Source organism: Vipera ursinii (assembly GCF_947247035.1).
Source record: "Vipera ursinii genome assembly, chromosome: 1".
In the NCBI taxonomy this organism is placed as follows: Eukaryota; Metazoa; Chordata; class Lepidosauria; order Squamata; family Viperidae; genus Vipera; species Vipera ursinii.
This window is the reverse complement of record NC_139512.1, coordinates 24416301-24437869: the sequence shown is the minus strand read 5'-3', so window position 1 is coordinate 24437869 and position 21569 is coordinate 24416301.

Here is a 21569-nt window from a genome sequence, read left to right as displayed (position 1 = left end):
GTTGCAGGCACCTGATTTCTGTTTATGACTCTCAGAGCTTCCTGGCCATGATGGTTAAACATAAAGGCCAAGTCTCCTGCAGTTGGATACAGGATACATGAAAACTGCTATACAAGCCTTAAAATAGACAAAATTGCTAGAACCACACCCCATCCTCCTCCTCCTCACTCTTACATGATATCGCCCGCTCTCTTTTTGCTCCTACGCCCCATCTCAGTCTTAAATGCAATATTGGACAGCAAAGTTGTCCACTTCTGAAATAGGTATTTAATTCTTGTGTTGAGCAGTTTCTTCCTTCACCCTACAGTCCTCAGCAGATGAGAGATTGAGAAAAGTTCACACACGGGAGTTGTGAGCATAACAACCCTGGTTTCTACAAATATGTTTTGTGTTGTCCAAAGTAGGTCAAGCTCCCTTCCCTCTTGTGCAACTGGAATTTCATGAAAAGCTGCTTACTGGAACTGATCTGAATAATTGCCTTCTGAATGGAAAATGTATTAAAGAAAGTTTTACAACTGCTCTAATTAGGGAAAGATGAGATCAGACCCACACCTACTTTCTGTGAGATGCTCATTTCACTTTGTCCATTGGGCAAAGCTGCCTTTTTAGCTGGACCTGGTTGAAACGAGTGAGGTGCTGCTGGCTTGCCATTTTGATTGTTGGCTTTGGAGATTAGCTACCATGGGAAGCAAGGGTGAAGCAGCAGCATTGGTGGAGGAGGTGTGGGTCAAAAGCTGCACGATGGCAGATGTAGTATCACAATCCAAACCTTGTTGCTTTTGCATGTGGATTGGTGCATTCACATACAAAATGGCAAAGACCTTGCAGATGCTGTCAGCTGTGGTCACTGCTGGGATGGTGGACAGAATTTTGCAGCATTGGCAGAGCCAATATTTATGGATTTTTTTGGGGGGAGGGAATTGGCTGGTGGGGGGTTTTGAGGCCAATGCAGAGGTTTAAATTATCCCTTGCATCCTTTGAAACTATGATTATCGTAGGATCCAATGTCCCTATTTTGGAGAAAGCTTTAAAAGGCAAAAGAGGCGCTGTAAGACTTTCCTTCTTAATTTGCCAATTACCCCATATCATGAAAAAAAATCCACCATAGACTCTGGTGAGGTCACATCATTAACCAAATTCCCTATGGCCATCAGTGATGGTAAGACATTAGAGCATAATTCCCAGGTTGCCTATCCTTGGACTAGGCCGATGCTTTGGATTAATCCAACGAAGGCTCTGTTTAATTTTCTTGCAGATCAGTCACAGGAATATGTAGTGATTTGTAGAAATTTTCACCAATTTTCTTTGTTTTGCTTTTCTTCCAAGAGTCACATCTGGGTTTCCCACATTTTATTATCTGGGGGATTAAAAGCAGCTTCCCGGCTTGACTGAAGTTTTGAGTCTAAACATCTCTGATTTGTACACTACGTCCCTCTAGGTTATTTTACAAATTGCACTCTAATGTCTCAAAGGCCTAAAATTGCCCTGCGAAAGTTGGGAGAAGCAAGTGATCAGTCTGAAAAGTTAAAGTCGTTGCACCTATGCTTGAAACAGGAAATAGCTGCATCCAACTAGTCTGTCTGTCTGTCTGTCTCTCTCTCTCCCTCTCCCTCCCTCCCTCTCCATCAATCCTTCCAACATACCTCTTAACTGGTACCTGGATGCATCCTTAATAGCACTACTTCCTCTCTTGCATAGTTTGAAAGTGCATGAGGGATGCAAAGAAGTTGATTTGGAAGAAAGGAAATTCCAAGTGGCTTGTTCTCTTTGTGGCCTTAATGTATTGAGATCCTTTGGCTCAGTGAATCTTATTTATAATTTTTGTGAAGTCTCTCTCTTGTCTCTTACTGTCCTTATACTACCAAACCTATGTATGTTCATGTAAGTATGTGTTTATCCAAATATGTATATGTACATGTATGTATATCACAGGCAATTTGCTGTTGTCTCCCTCCAAATTCTGGCCTATTTATAGTATTAAAATGCAGTGTTGATCACTTTCGGAGATAGTCCTCTGTGTAATTTGTGAACGCAGTGCTCTCTTTTACTTGCTGAATACTCTGGCACATGGGTTTTGTGGCCAGACTGGTGTGGTGATGTGGTGTGGTGGTGTGGGTCAGCAGAAGGAGAGAAGGCAACATGGGGAGTGAGGGGACCTTGGTGCTTGCTGAGTTTGGTTGTTTTTTCAGACGTTTCAGTACCCAAACTAGGTAACATCATCAGTGCTAGTAAGAAGGGGGGTTTGTTCTCAGTTTACATTTAGTGACTTGTCCTGTCGGCGTTGGTGGGGACGGTCTTAGAGGTTCTTTGATCGACACTGACTGGGCAAGCCACTAGAATATAAAGTAAGAGCAAACTCCTCAGTTGCTGGAGGAGGCTGCTGGTTTGAGCCACAAGAGGGAGAGACGAAGAAGTACAGAGAAATGTGTTTGAGTCTGTGCTGCTTTAAGGTATGGAGGTGAAAAGTGTCTTTGGAGATACCTGGGTGGCTAGCTGGTGTATGCTAGGGTTGAGTGGAGATTCCCAGTCTCAGAGGAAGAAGACATCAAATGTGTTTTGATTCAGGGTCAGCCTGTGGGTTCGGCAGTTGGGTCGGATGACTCAGAGGAGGAGGAGGGGGGTGTTGAAGACCTTGCTGAGGGGGTTGAAGATCTTGCTGATGAGAGCCCTCAGCCAGGCCCCTCCTACTTGGTCACCACGGAGACCCAGCTGTGTGAGCCTGACAGCGTGGATGAAGATGACCCACAGCTGGCCCTGTTCAAGGACGCCCGACGCAGGAGGCAGTCAATTAGGAGTAAACAGAGGAAGGCAATGGGGCTTCTCGGAAGGAGGCAGAGAGAAGCCACGCCCTGAACTCTATATAAGGGGAATGTGTGGGGAGGGCTGGTTTGCTGAAGGCAACCGCTTGGATAGTTCGTGTTTCTTAAAGCTTCTGTTTCTTGGTTCATGTCTTGTTTGTTTTTGTAGCTATATATTTGGCAGGCGTAATTCCAGCCTCTTGCCGTTTGTAAAGGGGTTGTCCCTGCCTTTTCTGCAGGGCCGGTAGCAGGCTGGTACAGAACAAAATGGAGGCTTCCTTGGGAGGAGGGCAGTGAAGACCCAGACATGCCCAAGACAGATGGGGATGGAGACGGGCCTGCAATCGGACACCTGGAGCACTTTGGGAAGCCCAAGAGAGCGGTGCTGCACAGAAGATCCTAGCAGAGGGACAAGTGCAAAAGGACTGAAGCCCACATTGGACACAGCCAGTTCCCTACCTCCCTCTCTCTAGCAGAGAGAGAGATGGACAAGAAGAAAGGGGGGAGTTAGTAGCTTTCCTAGCAAGGGCTATGTGGAAAGAGAGCTACAGAAAAGTAGAAACTGAAAGGTTTGGACACTGCTGGACTTAGTTCTGAAAATACAGATGAATATAGTACCCCCCCTCCAAAAGACTCCCCTATCTCTGCCAATCTCTGTGAAGCCATTGTCCTACTTAACAATACCCTCATAGAGTTGTAAAAGAACCCAGTCATGCTATGACAAATAAGTAACAACTTGTAGTTAAAACTATTTGAGAATTTTATACCCCCTCCATTCAGCTTTGGAGGCAGCTGAACCCTACTCTGAAGTGCAAGGTACAAGTTAGAAGAAATCTTCCACTTTTTAGTACAGCGGGAAATCCTCTGCCGCACGCTGGTGGGAATTAGATGAATAAAGAGATTGTCGCAGGTTTATTCCCGGATTATATAATGAGGTTGGGCTTTTAAGATTTCTCTGCCTTGCTTCCTTGGTCAATGTAAATCCATGCCAGTTTATCCTAAGACAATGGATTTGGGGGGTGGGGTGGGACAGCACTTGTATTTTCAAAACAGAATCATCTTTTACTTTATATTTGAAGTGAGTGAATCCACATTTTTCCCTTTGTTTTTGTTCATTTCCGGTGACTGCTCCCCAGTTTTCAAAAGCAGCAAAATGCAGCATTTTAAAAACCAAAAGGCAGTGTCAATATTAATCTTCTCAAACACAGCCTGGCTTAGCTGTCTAATACTCTTGAAATTACATATATCACCACCTTCGTTCAGCTTTATTGAATCCTTAAATGAACTAAAATGTTGACCTTTAATTCTGGCAGGAGCAACATGTCTTTAGAGGACTCACCCCTATCTGGGCCATTTGTATCCATCCTTCACAGCAAAAGGATGCTTAGGATCTCCCTGCCTTCCTTGAGTCTTTATTGTTTATTTATATTTTATTTAAGAAAATGTATATAGTATTGCAGCTCAGGCTCGGTGATTCCTGGCAGGAAAACACCCCCCCCCCAATGCAGGTAGTCCTTGACTTGTAACCATTCATTTTGTGACCACTCAAAGCTACAATGGCATTGAAAAAAGTGACTTCTGATCATTTTTCAAGCTTTTGACCTGTGGCTGAGTGATCAAAATTTGGATGCTTGGCAAATGGCACGCATTGATGACGGCTGCAATGTCCCAGGGTCGCGGGAATCACCTTTTGCAACCTTCTGACAAGTAAAGTCAATGGGGAAGCCAGATTCACTTAACCTTGTTACTAATCTAACAATTGCAACAATTCACTTAAGTGTGGCAAGAAAATTTGTAAAACTGGGCAAAACGCATGCTTAGCAACAGAAATTTTAGGCTCAGTTGTAATTATAAGTCAAGGACTACCTGTATAACCAAAGCATCCGCCATGGGGAGGAAGTAGGGAGGTGTGTGTGTGTGTGTGTGTGTGTGTGTAGGGTTGGTGATGGTGGAACTGAGACACTGGTGCAGGATGAGATTAACTCTTTACCTTCTGTGCCATTTTAGTCACTGAAATTGCTTCATGACTGAACTAATCTTTCCCTATGGGGGGAAACCATACTGTATAGCAGGGGTCCTCAATCCCCCCATCTGCAGACCGGCGCTGGGCCACATAAGCAAGCTAAGCCCCATCTGTGCACGTGCAAGATGCAGGCAGCACACAAAACCATCCCACCTCCCCACCCCTGGTCCAGCTGCTGCTGTATAGCATATTAGCCAATTGGTTCCTCCAAATATTCTTTGCACCAGGGCTTTAGGGAAAGGATGAATTTAAAGTAGAAACTGACCTTGATAAATTAGCATTAGCTCCACTTCCAGCAGTGCAGCTTTTAATTTTCTGCAGATGTTCCTTCTCTGACACTCTTATTAGAGCTTAAAAACGAAAGAGGAACATCAATGACATGTCATAACTAGTTCATAAATTTTAATCTGAGTTGCTTCAGGACCTCATTATAAGTGTCTGCCAAGGCTGGAAATGCAACTTGCCTTCTCTTTTGGATTCTCTGGTGAATGTGAGAGAAAGAAGCAGGTCTCAGGATGAAAGAAGCCCCTTGCCTCTCATTTGCTGATCTGCAACCGTAGACCACACTGGCATCCATAACTCACTTTGGAGCAAATAATATTTTACATTCCGCCTTTTCTCCAGGAGTTCAGAGTTCAGACTATTCCCCCTTCCAATGTTTCCCTATCATAACGATCCTGTTTTGATTGGATTGAGATGCCAAGTTTTGATTGGATTGAGATTCACCCAATGAACTTTCATGGCTGAGGATGGACTTTCAGTCTGGATTATTCCAGTCTTTGACACGCTTCTCATAATAGCCATGCTAGCCGTTTAGGTATCTTCCGGTATATGTATTTCAGAAATCTCCTTGGAGTATTTTCTTAACGAGGGAAAAGCTTCCACTAATGGAACCACCAGAGACAGAGAGATGGTCGATGTCATTGGATGTGTTTAAAGACAAGTTACACAATTCTGCTGTTTGAGATGCTTGAATTTGAATTCCTGCACTGAACAGGGGATTGAACTCCCTGGCCTAAATTATTTCCAATGCTATGATTTGATATATGAAGTGTTCCCTTCTGTATGTATTATGGATACAAGAGATCCTTATGTTGCTGATATTTGGCTCTGAGATGTGTTCTTTGGATGTCTGAGGAGCTCATGCTATCTTCAGTTAGGGAATATGTGGGCCACCAAATTGATATTTAGCTCAGGACCCTTTTTCCTGTTTTATACTATAGCATTAGCTTGCTGTGAAAAAGTTAATTAGTGTATACTCATGAGCTTTTGTTCTTTTATTTCTTTATGTCAGCTTTGGAGTTTAGGAAGAGTTACATCCGCCTATCTGGAAGAGAAGCTAGTTTAGAAATGGAACAAGGGTCAGCCTGGTTTTCTCAACCACTGAAAAGGTTCCCTTGATCTTTTGCTGGGTGTGTATTTGACAGATCCACCCCACCTCCCTTTGCTCTTTCGTAAGAGCACTGACGCTTTTGCCTACCCAGCAAACTGTTATTTTGAAAGCTCCTGCTTCCAGCGTCACAAACCTTCTGATCTCACCAGCTGAGGATTTAATGAACATCTGACTGCAATTTGAGTGGTCTGGGGAGACATATCCATGTCTCAGGCAGGAACTGACCTCAAAAGTACCCCAATAGTTGCACCATACTGGCAAGGAGAATGGTTCCAGGGTGTATATACTGCCCCCCTTTCAAACAAAGTAGAGCACCGAGGCCCAAAATGCAGCACCTAATCTTCCACCATGGACAATTTCCAGTAAGATAGTTCTGCTAGTCTTTTACAGCAAATCCAAGAGCACCCTCTGTCTGATCGACATGGACCCCAGACCATTTCCACAAAAGCTTAGGCAATAATCAGTTTGCACCTGCTGCCTCTCTGCCTGAAAGATACCAATATTTATTTATTTAAAACATTTATATAGCTACCATCTTATACCTCATATTGGGTGGATCCCAACCAGTAATTAATGGTATCTTTCAAGGTGGACATGCTTTGCCTAACAAAAATTGTTCAGCCAAAAAGTCTTCACATGCTAAGTTATTGTGCAAAGCTGCTAAACACACTCCTGGAGTGAAAAGGGAAGGAGCCTGATGTTATGTATTAGTCTTTATTGGAACACCTAAAGCTTGTATAAGAGTCACCACCAGGAGGTGTTGAACTGTAACTGTTTTGGTGGGAAGCATTTTCGGCGGGAAACAGAGGTTTAATCCGATTGGTTGGTTGAGTACCTGGCCAGGTATATATAAGAGTGCAGTTAGCCCCTATTCCCCAGTACAGTTGCTTCCACTAAATAAAGAGCTGTTATGTTGTACTCATCGTCTCGGCGTCCTTCCTGCTCTCCAGAACCCACTACACAACAATAACCTTTCATTGATTTTAGGTAAACATTTCCCCAGATTTCTCTTTATCTCAGTTTTGCAACTCAAGTAAAGGTTTTAACATTAACTTCTCAAATCTGGTCACACCAGGGAAAGGATATAACACTGAAATTACTTAGGAAACGTCCCTTTTTAAAGTAGCTTTTGACTTTGGAAGTATAACTGTATACGAGAAGAGAGGCCGTCGTTCTGATCTCCCTCTCAATAAAATCTTAACATTTGAACCAACAATTGGAATAATTGCAATCTGCTTCTAACAAAAGGACATAAAATTCAAGCCTCTGAGCAAAGAGATATTTCAGTGGCTTTAAAGGGAGCTGATTGTGTTGAGTGAAAATATGCATTTCCTTTCCAGGGCTGAATCTCAAAGAGATTACTGAAGCTGAAACAGAGGCTGGGTTTTCCTACTGTGTAGCATCTAAAAAAAATGTAGTTGATAAATGGATGGCTTATCAGGGTGCAAGTATCTTTTTTTTATTAAGTTTTACAATACATTTTGGAGAGGGGGAAGAGGGTGGGAGGGGGTTGGGAGGGGTTTTTCTTTTTTTAGGGTGCAAGTATCTTCTTACTGAGGTTTTCAAAACATGGTTTGTGATTTAGCTTGTTGTACAAACCCAGCCAGTTCAGTTTTATCAGTCATAGTCACAACTGACAGAGTTTCTGAAATTAGCTGTCTCCAAAATCAGGGTGATGGGTACACAAAGTCAGTTACAATTACAATGCAATTACAAAGTCAAGGATGCCACACATTTAATCTTATTCTTCAGATCTCAGTTTGTGGGGAAATGTGAGGGTTCCAGCCCAGTGATATAATAAACTATATTATATAATATGTATAATACATGTTGTCCTTACTTAATGACTGGTCAATTAGTGTCCATTTTAAATTAGGACAGACCCCCCCATCTACTTGCAACCTGGTTTTATACTTTGGATAGGTACACACATACCCATAGTCACATGACTGAATTTGAGATTCAAGGTGCTGGTGATGACCTATAAAGCCATAAATGGCTTGGGTCTGGGATATCTGAGGGAACACCTGCTGCCAGCATCAAGCTTCCTTCGTCCAGTGCGCTCCCATAGGGAGGATCTTCTCAGGGTGCCGCCGGTTAAAGATTGCTGGCGGGTAACACCCAGGGGTAGGGCCTTCTCAGTGGGTGCGCCTGCCCTTTGGAACCAGCTGCCCACGGAGCTTAGGACTGCCCCCGACCTCCGTTCATTCCGCCGGGACCTGAAGACCTGGCTCTTCGAGCTCTCTGGCCCAGGCTGAGAATTTTAACTTTAACTGGGGTTTTTATTTTTCTCTCAGGGATTGATTTAATCTTCTTTAATTGTTTTTAACTTTTGTATTGATTTTTCTTTTAAATATCCTGTAAACCCCCCTGAGTCCTTCGGGAAAGGGCAGTATATAAATCCAATAAATAAATAAATAAATAAATAAATAAATAAATAAATAAATAAATACTTGACAATTGGTTCAACTTTACAGCCAGTTGCACCATTCTCTGGTTGTGTGACCGTGATTTACGATGACCAAAAATGCCCATAGGAATATATTGATTTGCTTACTGAGAGCAAAGTCGTGTGGATGCCTTGACTTACAATCATCTTGACTTACAGTGTAAATTTCAGGCTCCCTTACAGTTGTAAGTTGAGAACTATGTGTAAACAATTAATTTTTGTTTAATGTAGAGATCACCTAAAATTGCTAACTTTGCAGCTATCATATATCCTTGACCGAAGATCAATACAATCCATTTTTCTGGAATGGTCATCCTCTTCCATTGAGCACACTGCTTTGGGAGGGGCGGGGATGGAATGTTCAGGGAGGAAGGGAACACCCACCTAGCCAGCCAAATCAGCTGACTTAACCCTGGTGATCAATAGGGTGACACACGTCACAGCCAGATTGCCCTTACATTGCTTTGTTTACAATTCTGGTCAGTGACCCAGTAAACAGAATATTCAAATATGAACTTTGCTGACAGAAAGTCTTTCATCTTTCTCTTTATTTGATTCTCTGCCATCTGGGGATTCAACCTCAGCAGAATCTGCATTGCCTGGTTTCAGAAGGGTTCCCTTCCCCCCTCCGCCCCCTGAGCTGCCACGGATCCATGCAAGCCCAGCCTATTTTTCCATCTTCTCCTTTTTATGGACCACTTCACCCTTAAAGATTCTGCATTTGCTTAGACACTTTTCATGCTATTTTGATTAGTCTGAAGGCAAGGCATTAATTAGCAATAGCATTCAAACTTGTATCCCGCTTCACAGTGCTTTACATCCCTCTCTAAGCGGTTTACCCAGCCAGCATATTGTCCCCAACAATCTGGCTCTTCATTTTACCTATCTCAGAAGGATGGAAGGCTGAGTCAACCTTGAGCTGATGAGACTTGAACTGGCAGTCAGCAGTCCTCAGAATTAGCCTGCAACACTGCATTCTAACCACCGCACCACCACAGCTCTTCATTTAACCAGGGTTCTTGGCATGTATTTGTTTTTCAAGCAACATAGTGGAAAATTATGGTGGCAACTCTAAAGACTGCTTATGAATGGTTCCCTTTATTGTCCTGGCAAGACACCTTGCTGGGAAAACACTCTGAGCCACCCAGTGATGGGATTCAGCTGGTTTGCACCATTTTGGCAGAACTGGTAGCTAATTTTTTGTTGCCCAAGTCCAGAACGGACTTCCGGAAGTGGCATTCACACAGAGAGCCGGTTGTTCACATATTTGAATCCCACCACTGGGGCCACCCCTTCTTTTTCCTTCTGGAAGCCCTATCCAAATGCACAGCAATGCTCAGCCAGGCTACTTGACTGGACTGCCCTCTGCTGGCTGAATATTGACACCACCTGCATACCTAAATATAGCCAAAACACCTTCCCCAGGAAGTAAGCAAATAAAGGCGGGCCCCCTCCCAAACAAAGGAGTTAAAGAGGAGCAGATATTTCAGCTATCGGCCATTTCATTTCAGATGCTTCCCGGAAAAGGGGAATTTTAAAAGGCCCAGATCTGGCATCACGAGGACATAGATTCATTGCTATTATCTTCATTATCTTCTAATAAGATAATCTTTATTGTCATTTTTTACTGTGGGCACAACGGCACACATCAAAAATGAAATTTAGTTGCCCGCTCTCAAAGTGAAACACATACATGACACACACCTAAAACATACTACATACAACATATGTATAGACCCACACCCCTACATATACATAACAATAAAATATTAAATGTTGTCCATCTTGAATATATAATGGAAGGAGGAAGTCTGAGAGTTCACAAGGTTAATGCTGTATGGAATGAAACTATGGCTTAATCTGGATGTTCTGCTACGGATACCACAAAGCCTCCTCCCAGAAGGTAACAAGGAAAACAGGTTGTGAAGAGGATGAGTAGTGTCCCAGATAATCTTACGGACCCTGTTCAAACAGAGCTTCTTTCAAATGGGTTGGATGTTCTCAAAGGTGCATATTTACCGAGTCACTTCTGAAAAAAGATGCACTACAGCATTCTCTGACCTCAGGGCAGACTCATCCAAACTAGGGTTTTAAGCAGAAACTCGAGAGGAAGGGGTTAATCCCTTAATTTTTCACACAGGGCCTTTCAGTTATGTTATAACAGTCATGTGAAAAAGATCAGGTCCATACAGGAAGGTCCAATTAAACTGGCACAGTACTCAGGCCTATGCACAGAAAGCTTCTCAACTAGTTAGCATCTTCTAAGATTGAAATACAGGTAGTCCTCAACTTGCGACCACAACTGATCCCCAAATTTCTGTTGTTAAGCAAGGTAGTTCTTGTGAGTTATCAAAATGACAATAAAGGTTATCTTATTTTAAGAAAAGTTGCTATGACTTTGCTCGCGACAGTTAAGTGAATCACTACAGTTGTTAGGTTAATAACATAGTTGTTAAATGAATCCTTCTTCCCCATTGACTTTGCTTGTCAGAAGGTCCGAAAAGGTGATCACATGGCCCTGAGATATGGCAACTGCCATAAATATGAGCTGCTTGCCAAGAGTCCGAATTCTGATCATATGATCATGGGGATAATGCAAAGGTCATAAGTGTGAAAAATAGTAAGTCACTTGTAACTTCGAATGTTTACTAAATGAAAGGTTGTAAGTCAACAACTACCTGTAACGGTAAAATGGAATTCAAGTAGGGTTTGATATAGTCTGCTTGTAGCTACACAGAGATTCTAGGCCAGGGTTTGGCAGCCTTGGCTCTTTTATGACTCGTGGACTTCAACTCCCAGAATTCCTGAGCCAGCAGGAACTTGAGAGTTGAAGTCCACAGTCATAAAAGGGCCAAGGTTGCCTACCCCTGTTCTAGGCCAATCCTTCTTTTAATGCTGGCCCCACCCCCCACCGCCAAGGTTCCCTCACTTTTCCCCATACATCACGGTGCACATTACTGTCTCTTTTCCTTTAAATGTATCTTTTTTCTGTACATCAAACAATCGCTTCTCAATCTTAAGTCAGGCCTCCTTGGGCTCTTCCAAAATTTTCTACAGAGTTGTTATTCTGAATGCGATGGGTAGATTATGAGGCAGATACTGAATACTGTAATAAATTTAGCTTTTTTAATTAATTAAATGCAACTTCCTTTTTTAAAAAAATGATTTTTATGAAAAAAAAATAAACAAGTAGATTAAAAATTAACACGAACTAATAAGTAGGGGAAATAAATAAATAAATAAGCAAGCAGGCAAGCAAAAATCATAAGGAAATAAATGAAATCTGAGTCCAAAGGGGGAATGGGTGTGGAGAAAGCATCTCAAAAGGGAGCTTTCCTAGTTCTCTAGTCTAGAAAGTAAAGGCAAGGAAGGGGGGCGGGGGGGGGGGGAAAGTGCTTTGAGACTTGCAAATTCTGTTACTGCAATTTTACATAAAGGTAGCATTAGAATTCATGGAGATAGTTTCCTGTCTGGTCTGTCTAGAAGGGCTGACAACAGTCATCAAGGCCAGTTGATATGGGAGGTCCTTAAATGTAGTAAATAAACATCCTGTTCCTCATTAATTAATTTTTCTGAAGTGCCTTTGGTGGTTCTATCTAAAGAGGAAGTTTCCAAGAGATGATTAAACCCTCTAATCCAGGGGTGTCAAACTCAATTTCATTGAGGGCCGCATCAGCACTGTGGTTGCCCTCAAGGGGCCGGGTGGGTATGGTCTGGGTGGGCGTGGCCTACTGGGTGGGTGTGGCTAGAGTGCATATGGCCGACTGGGTGGGTGTGGCCATCTCTACATCGTTTGCATCAAGGGTGCCTATGGGGGCCTGGGCAGAAGTGGGACAGATCTGAGGGTCTCTGGCAGAAGGAGGGTCTCTGGGCCAGGGCCAAGGCAGTGGGGGCCGTTCCCTCACTGTTTCCAGGATGGCTTCGCGGGCCACATGAAACCACTTCGCGGGCCGGATCCGGCCCCCGGGCCTTGTGTTTGACATGTCTGCTCTAATCAGATGTGAAAACACCAGCTCAGTTTTCAAATAACAAGGGAACTTAACTACAGTTGTTGATTTTTATTTTATATTATTAAATCATCATCTAAACCTGGAACAGCTCAGTTAAAATGAAAGGATTATAGCTTAGTATGTTGTTTATATGCTCTGTGCAACTTCATTTTCTAATGCAGCATCTGCAGAAGCACTGGCACGCTAAGATCTTTAATACTAGAATGGTCTAAGATGAAGAAGAGTTGCACAGGGGAAAATTCTGCAGAATAGAGATATGGTATAATCCCAAGGAGCAGGTGTAATTAATATTTGTTATCATGCTACAATCAAAGAGAAGCACCTTTCAAGCATACCTGCCCAGATACAATATTTATATTTGCTAGGCCCTTTGGAAAGATACTGGAGCAAGTCAGAAGAGCAAGAAAGATTTTAATAAAGATATTGCTGAATTCAGTGGGAGTTTAGATATGTGTCCTGTTGTGGTATGATTGGAGGCCTGGTTGAGTTTAGTAAGGAACAAAGACACGGAAGAAATGCCCAGTTAAGGAGGAAATGCTGTTTGGCTATAAGGCAGATTATGTAAACCACCATCCAAATGAACAAATAAAGCTGCTACCAATCATAAAATTAAAGATGGCCTAAATTTTTCATTATGCTCAGCCTTCATACCCAACTGGTTATGTTATTTAACAAAGCTTGTCTTTGCATTTTGCTCATCATGTAGCAAGCATATTTGAAACTTATGCAAAGAATCGAGGTGTCAAAGAAAGTCGTTACACATAGAAGATTCATACATTGACAAAATTAAAACAGGATAGGTAAAATTTTCATTATACCTATCCTCATGTACAACATATATTTCCTATTATTAACTTAGTGTTTTCTAGTAATTCCTCCAAAATATCATAAGCTGTATATCACTTCAAGAATGGTTGGGTGGTGCTGTGTAGATAATAGTGTAGTTAATAGTGATGAAATAGCTTGAACTAATCATGGTTCACTAATTTTGCTTACCTCTGGGATGAAATTTTGAAGACGGAATAGATTCCTAATTCCCATCTTTTTCTCGTGTGCAATCCAGTAGAAACTGTGGTCCTTGCCCATAATGACTGAGTTCTCTGTCTGTACAGCAGCTTCCTCTAAACCCAGAGGTGTCGTGTTGTTACTGATGTAGTTGTTTTGCACATTGAAGACCTACCACAGCTGGAGTGGTATCTGTTCTATAAGGCTGGCATATCTAAGTGCTAACTTGTTGAAACAACTCCTTGGATGTGAGAACGCTTACAGATTTTATGCATCTTGTCTAGGTAACATAAAAAAAAATTTGCAAGGCCTTCTTTTGTATGTTATGTTTTTTAATTTTTCTATGTTATGTTTTTAATTTTCCCTGTAAACCACCCTGAGTCCTACGGGAATAGGGCGGTATATAAATTTAATAAAATAAATAAATAAATAAATTCTCATAGTATGTTGGGGAAAAGACAACTTCTAACAGAAACATCTCAGTATTAGCAGTTTTTCAGGGAAATCCACATAAATTGGTTAGGAAAGCCTTTGCATAAGTTATGCCCTTTCTTAGATCTGGAGTCCCTGCACTCAGTCACTCAAGCCATGGTCATCTCATGCTTGGACTACTGCAGTGCGTTCTACATGGAGCTATCCTTGAAGAGTATTTAGAAGAGATGCCAAATGGGATGCAGCATGGGAAGGTCTTGAGGCCCCTAGGGTAGCCCATGCTACGACTCTTGTTCTGTGAGCTACACTGATTGCCTGTTTATTTCCAGGTATAACTTAAGGTGTTTGTTATCACTTTTAAAGCCCTTCATGGCATGGATTCATACTATCTGAGGAACCATCTCACCCTAATGGGTTTGCCCCACCCCTCCAAACTGGTGCCGGCAGATGGACATGCTGCGGAGCCTGTCAGTCAAGGGATTTTTTTTGCCCTTTGGAACATTGTGCCCCTTGAGGTGAGATCCGCACCCCTCCTTCTGATCTTCTGTAAGGGCTGAAGACCTGGCTCTGCCAGTTGGCCTGGGGCCCCAACAGGGGTGCATCATGTTGGAGATGACTGATGGATTAAGACCAGACCCCACCTCCCCCGTGTGCATCCTGCTCCTTTCCTCTCCACCTTTCAATTATTAATTATTACTATTATGATTATTTATTGCTTCAATGTTTAATTGGCTTTTAATGTTTGTAAGCCAACCAGAGTTGCACCTTGGCGACAAACAAGCAAAAAGCTGTGTAAATGGTAGGCTGGATTTTGATTTTGATAAGATTAAATCAGGGAGGGTCTTCATCTTATGTATTATGTTTACAGAATTTGTTGGCAGATTTACTAAGCCTCTTTTACCATGAGGTGATCTCTGTATCTATGCTTTTAGCGGCACAGTAGGAGTACCTGCTATATAACTGGAAAAGTGCAGTTGTTTGCTTAACTAAATATATTCAGAACCATGCTGTAAAGAACATACATCAAATATAGAAAGGAAGAGCAACTTGACATGAAAATGATTGTGCCTCTCCAATATTTTAATTTGTTCAATTAATTATTAAGGCGGTTCTGGCTATGGCGTTTGGAATTATTTGCTCCATTTTTCTTTCCAGATAAATGATCCATCCATATATATAAATGTGTAAATGAATCATTTATATTTATGGCTATATAAATCTGCTGAATATATAAATACATAAATAAATATGGTACCAGCATACCTAAGAGTCATTATTCTGATTCAATGAAAATATAGATTTGGAATCTGGAATCTGAGTTTGCAGACAATGTTCACATCTGGGTTATTAAAAAAGTGCCTGTGGCCCATGTTCCCAGTATATTTGGTCTGCGCTATGTGCAGATGAGTAAATCACAGACTAAATCATCATGGACTTAATAAAAATGTAGCTACAATTGGTTCAGCTTGTACAATTTTACACACTCTAAAATAATACAAAAAACATCTTCATAAGCATCTTTTTTTCTACTCACAGTCTGGTTGTACCAAAAAAACTTGAGAAAATAAAATGCATTCTTTTTTGAAATGTGGTCTTCAACATGTTTTGCCAACCTGGTGAGGACCTCAAAATGCTGGAAGTTGTGACGCAACGCAATAAATCATGGCTGTACAAATTTCAAAAACTGGGTTCATATATGGCATTGTGCTAAATCCAGATCAGACCAACCACATGTTCTCTTTTGTAAGTTGTTTAGCCTTACAAAAGATATGAACAGAGGATATATGAACTGTGCCTACTCTTAAGTACTGAACAACCCATGCCTTAAGGCAGCATTTTTTTCAAACTCAGCAACTTTTCAGATGTGTGGGCATCAACTCCCGGGATTCCCCTCAGCAAAGTCCACACATCTTAAAGTTGCTGAGATTGATAAACAAGGCAATGTATGAATGGAGCCACACTTTTTTGACGGAAGGGTAAGCCGCCCTGAGTCTTCGGAGAAGGGCGGGATATAAATGGAATTAAAATTTAAAAATTTAAAAAAATTAAAAACTTGGAGCAGCCAACTAGCCACAGCCAACTCACTGTGGGACAATTCAACAATTCAAGTATTTAGAATAATTGCAAAATTAATTTTACTTTTTGTCATTCACATTTCATTTTGTCCCTCCTTCTGTATCCTTTCTTTAATGATTCTATTCCACCATTCTTTGATATTAGTGTAACTCTTATCCCATGGCAAGTTGCCCCTTGCCGAATTGGCCGTGCCGCGTTGCCCTAGGCCACTTTTCTGATGCATGTGTATGCCATTGGAATAAGGTCTAAAAATGCCCTCATAAACTCTGTTTTATTCAGAATGCTAGGTAATTGGTAAAGGATGTCTTGAGCATATTTTTTTTGATGTTTATCCCATTTTTCTATTCAATTCAGTCCTGCTTTACAACATTACAGAATGCTGAATTAAAGCCATTGCTGAAATTAATTCACAGTTAATGGAAGGTTTTTCTCTCCTTTCAGAGGAAAAAGAATTCTCCTTGATCCAAACACACCAAATAAAGAGGCAACACTCCCCAATGTTACAAAATCTTGTATTAATCATCTCCCTTCACTTTCAATATAACGTTGATATGAAACATAGGCATGATTCCTAGTTACATGGAAGGAGAACGAGTAATAAATATATATTGTAGCAAGTTGAAATCACAAGGGTGTTTCACCAGTAATAACAACAAATTGAAAACTGTACATTTGCAAAGAAATTACAGCATTCCCCAAACATTAGACTTTTCCCCTGCCCCTCCTTCTTCTTCTGATTAATCAGGAAGCTGATACATGTAAACAAACATGCTATTTCCATATATGACAAATTTCTTTTAAAAATATGCATTGCTCGGCAACATTAACTAGGCAAAAATATTTCTTTGTGCACTAACTTTATGCAGGGGAAATACACGCTTCCCCCTAACCAAAATAAAACAAAATAAAACAGAAAAAAGAGATCAAGACTAAAATGCATGCATGTACAATAGAAGGCTCTTTTTTCATTTTTGCCGATAGCAGGCATGCAACAAAATGGAGATCCAAGCTGTTTCAGTTGCTTACAGTAGGCATAAATACATAAGGGTTATATATTAATAAGGGAGGAAGTATTCTGTTTTATTTTTAAACATTTATTAACATTCCTGTTTTCTTGCAATTCCTCCCAGAGGAATACACATTCACCTTTTAAGTAAAGATTAAAGGAATACAAAAAATAAAACTCACTTTGCAAACTTTGATGACTTGTATAAAATCAACTTTAGTGTTATCATAGCTGTGTGCAAATTATACTTTCTACAAGATCTACTCTTTCTACTTCTTAGAATCAGGCACATCCAGAAAACCCTTGATGGGAGAGGCAGGAAGGGGATTGTATTCACTACATGCTACAAGAAAGGTGGACTTGATACTGTTCTGAACATCTCTTTGCTTCTCTTCCCCATCTCATTTAGTGAAAGCAGAGGATGCAATACCCCTGAGGCCAACAGCTAATGAGGCAGTATATATGCCTATAGGTCACATTTTGTGTGTTCCTAAGTGAGATGGCGAAGGGGAAACAAGAACATTCAGAGTTTCTAATTTAGCTGCTTGAAACCCAGAAGAAGAGAAACTCTAAAGAAGTTGACAGTAAGGTGGGCCTTGGATTCTAGGGCTAAATCAGAGCATAATTCTGCAGCCACAGACAAGGAAACACCTACAAAGTTGTATGTCTCCCATCAAAACAGTTCTTTCTTTGTTCAGGGAATAAGAGCAGGTCACCAAGAAACATTCTTCTGCCTGCTCCCAAGAAAAGACAAGGAAAACAGGGTTGAATTTTGATATCAAACTGGAAAAGGTTCCAGTTGCCAAAAAGGAGCAGCACAAAGAAAGATTTGTTTTCTTTGATATTTTTATTTCTTGGCCTCATCTTAGACAAGAGGAAAAGGCACTGCCAAAGCTCAATGTCTAGTAAAGAGGCTGCCTGATGACAGGCGGGTTGCAATCTTCTTGAGTTTGAATACTCAAGCTTGTTCAGAGTAATTTGCAAGATAAAAAGCCTTCTTCAGAAGGACAAAAGCAGCAGCTCAAGGCAAGCTCTACCCCTTTCTTACATGCATGCAATTTCACAACACATCTATCAAAGGAGGGGAGCTTCCATTGTGACAATGTTGCTTACATTACCAGTCCCCTGGTGACAGCCACCTGCAGATGCCTCTGAGTTTACCACACAAAATGAACACAGAGTCTTGTTATCTATGGGTGGGACATTTGTCTACTGAATCCTAACTCCTCCAATTAATCCCACTCCCTATAGCAGGGGTGTCAAACTCGCAATGTCATGTGACATGTTGCAACGTATCGTGACTTTTTTCCCATTGCTGGCAATGGGGTGGGCGTGGCTTTGCCATGACGCATCCGGCCCGCGGGCTGGCAGTTTGACACCCCTGCCCTATAGGATTCCAGCACAAACATGATGCTCTCAAATAAGCTGTTTGTTTATGGAGGTCTACGTGGAAGCCCACAAATCTCTTGCGTGAAGCTCCAAAGCCTTTCCATGCTTTAAAGAGCCATTTGATTAGATCATATTTCTTAACCGTGGCAACTTAAAGATGTTTGGACTTCAACTCCCAGAATTCGCCAAACAGCAAAGCTGGCTAAAGAAATTCAGGGAGTTGAAGTCGTCCTATCTTTAAGCAGCCAAGGTTGAGAAACACTGGATTAGAGATAACATTTGGATTAGATGCTACAAAGCAGAAATACATTCCTTTTTAAGCCAAGCTACTAATCTCAGTAAAGTGTGTTTATTACCTAAACAGGCCAAAGTTGAGTCTTGATGGCCAATCTTTAAATCTCTTTAAATAACAATGAGTGACTAGACATTTTGGGTGCTGAGCTGGAAGGCCTAAAACGTTATCCTGGGTAATTCACACGGGGCATCCATAATTGGGAATTTAACAATGAGTACATGCTGATTGGGGACAAAGCAGCGCATCAAATGGCAGTTACCTCCCCTCGTCAGATAATCAGGCTCTTTTTTAAATGTAATAATTAGCCACAGGACAAGTACTAAGGCCTACAGTTTATTTCTCCATTGTGAATCATAGTCAAGAACCCTTCAAAATGCTGAAGTGCTTTGGGTTGCAGTACAGAAAGTTATCACAGTGGAGATAGTAAGTGTGAAAATGCCTCAGCTACTGCATTACTGGATTTTTCCTCTTGTCAACTACTATCCCTCAAATAAATTTCAAAGCAGCATAAAAACTAGAATTCATCCCCTTACCCTCACATCCCCAATTATGTTACATAAATTTGTCTGTATTTCCCCATTCAACAAGTGTCATACATAAATCACTAGAAAGAAAAGCACCAATATAAATTTCATACATGATAACCGCGTAGTAAAAGTTATCTCTGGCAGAGCAGGCAGAGGTATCCAGCTTACACATTCTTGTAATGAGAACAAGAAAAAAAATAGAACACACATTTTTATGTAGTGAAATAGTTTGCATTTTCTGAAACTATCATATAATTGCTTATTATAAAACAGTTGCATTGAGCAATAAATGGTAAATACAAAAACGAAAGGCACTGCCACTTTTTAAAAAAATACTAAACATTTGACTTCCATGGCCTTCAGCATGCAACTATTATTTTTTATAAATACATTTAATTTTATTTTGGATAGTTCTGGAGGTTGTTTTTTTTTAAATCTTCTGTGTTTTCTACCTGCACTCAATACAGGATTTAAGAGGAAGGGATGGTGGCTTCTAAAATGTATCTGAAGCCTCTGTTCATTACACAAGTTACAAAAAGCATGCTCAACTTAGCAATGTACCTACACACAGTGTTCATGGAAAATAAGTTCTCTTTTCCAAAGGGGGAAAAATAGAAGAACAAATGTATATGGTTATTAACACCAGAATTTTACATGGGTACCAGCCATAGCAAGTTATGTCACATGTGTATCCAAAATAATATATCTTAATAATCAGATAACCTCTGTTTTCTATATTCAGCAAAGGAATAAATAAACATTTCAGATTTGTTAAGTGTTTTGACTAGATTTCCCCAACATGGTGCTCTCCAGACACAGATAGACTAAAACAGGGGTGTCCAACCTTGGCAAATTTAAGACCTGCGGACTTCAATTTCCAGAATTCCACAGCCAGCGTGGGTAGCTAGGGAATTCTGGAAGTTGAAATCCACAAGTCTTTTAAGTTTTCAAGATTAGGCGGCCCTGGACTAAAGCTTCCTTAATCTATAATAGCACCCTGATTTTGAGGAACAATTTATTTTTCTTACTTCTCTCCCCAAACCTGATTCCTGCATGAGTACATGGTTTACAGACTTCCAAAAAACTCAAGAGTCTACAGAACTGTTCCCTCAGTTTCTACGTCCAAACTATCTTCTATGCTACGCCACCTGCTTTCCCGACGATTATCCTACCGCAACCAATCAGTCTATTTTACGCAGCAGCCTCACCTAACCTGGTCTCTTCCAGATTTGTTGTACTACAACTCCCAGAATTCCTGACTGCTATGGCCATATACCATGCTGGTTGGGAATCTGCAATGGACCCACAGTTGGGAAAGGCTGATCTACAGCAATGAACAAATATGTGAATCCATCAATTTCAAAACAACCTCTGCCTAAAACTAGCCTAGCAAATTACGTCTTTCTCAGGTGCCTTAAAAATCACTTTCCAAAATCTTTGCCTCCAACACTGCATTCCTTCTTTACTAAACATAAAACCATGTTTCCTTTCTTTGTTAACAGGCATTCTAGTAAACATGAAACAAAGCAAAACAAAGGGTACTTTGGCACTTTTTGTTCAGAAATATCAGTTTTAATTCTTTAAAATACTGCTATCTGAAACCCATTATGATCCTCTTTACAGGCTCAATTAAAAAAATAAAATAAAAAGTAACAGTTTGAGAAGCAGTCCTTTAGCTTCTTCCCTTTTCTAACTAAAAAGAAGCAGCAGCAAATGTTTGGCACTACTTTAGGTTTGATTAGGTGAAAAAAATGTCTGCTATCAAAAATGGATTCCCTATTGGGAGGGGGGGGAGAAAAAAACCCCCACAATAATTTGCACTACAGAGTTACTGAAATAGGCATGACTGCATCATATTTTGGGCATGTCCACTTTCATGCTGGCTGCAGTCTTATGTCTTTGAACTCTGGGAAATTTGCCTTTGTATTGGAGTTGAAATTACAGAACCATGGAAAGCTCAGGAATTTCACACAACTGGGAAGGGGGGAGTATTCCTATTTAGCAGTAGTTTCAAACCAATTTAAATCTGTAGCATAGGCTTCATCATGACAAATCTTCAGCGCCTTCACAAAACTGCAATTCCTAATGCAAGAAGCCATGATAATGCAAACAGTTTCAAACTGGGTTATTGTTCACTATATACAGTTTGTTGTTTGGCTCTCTCTC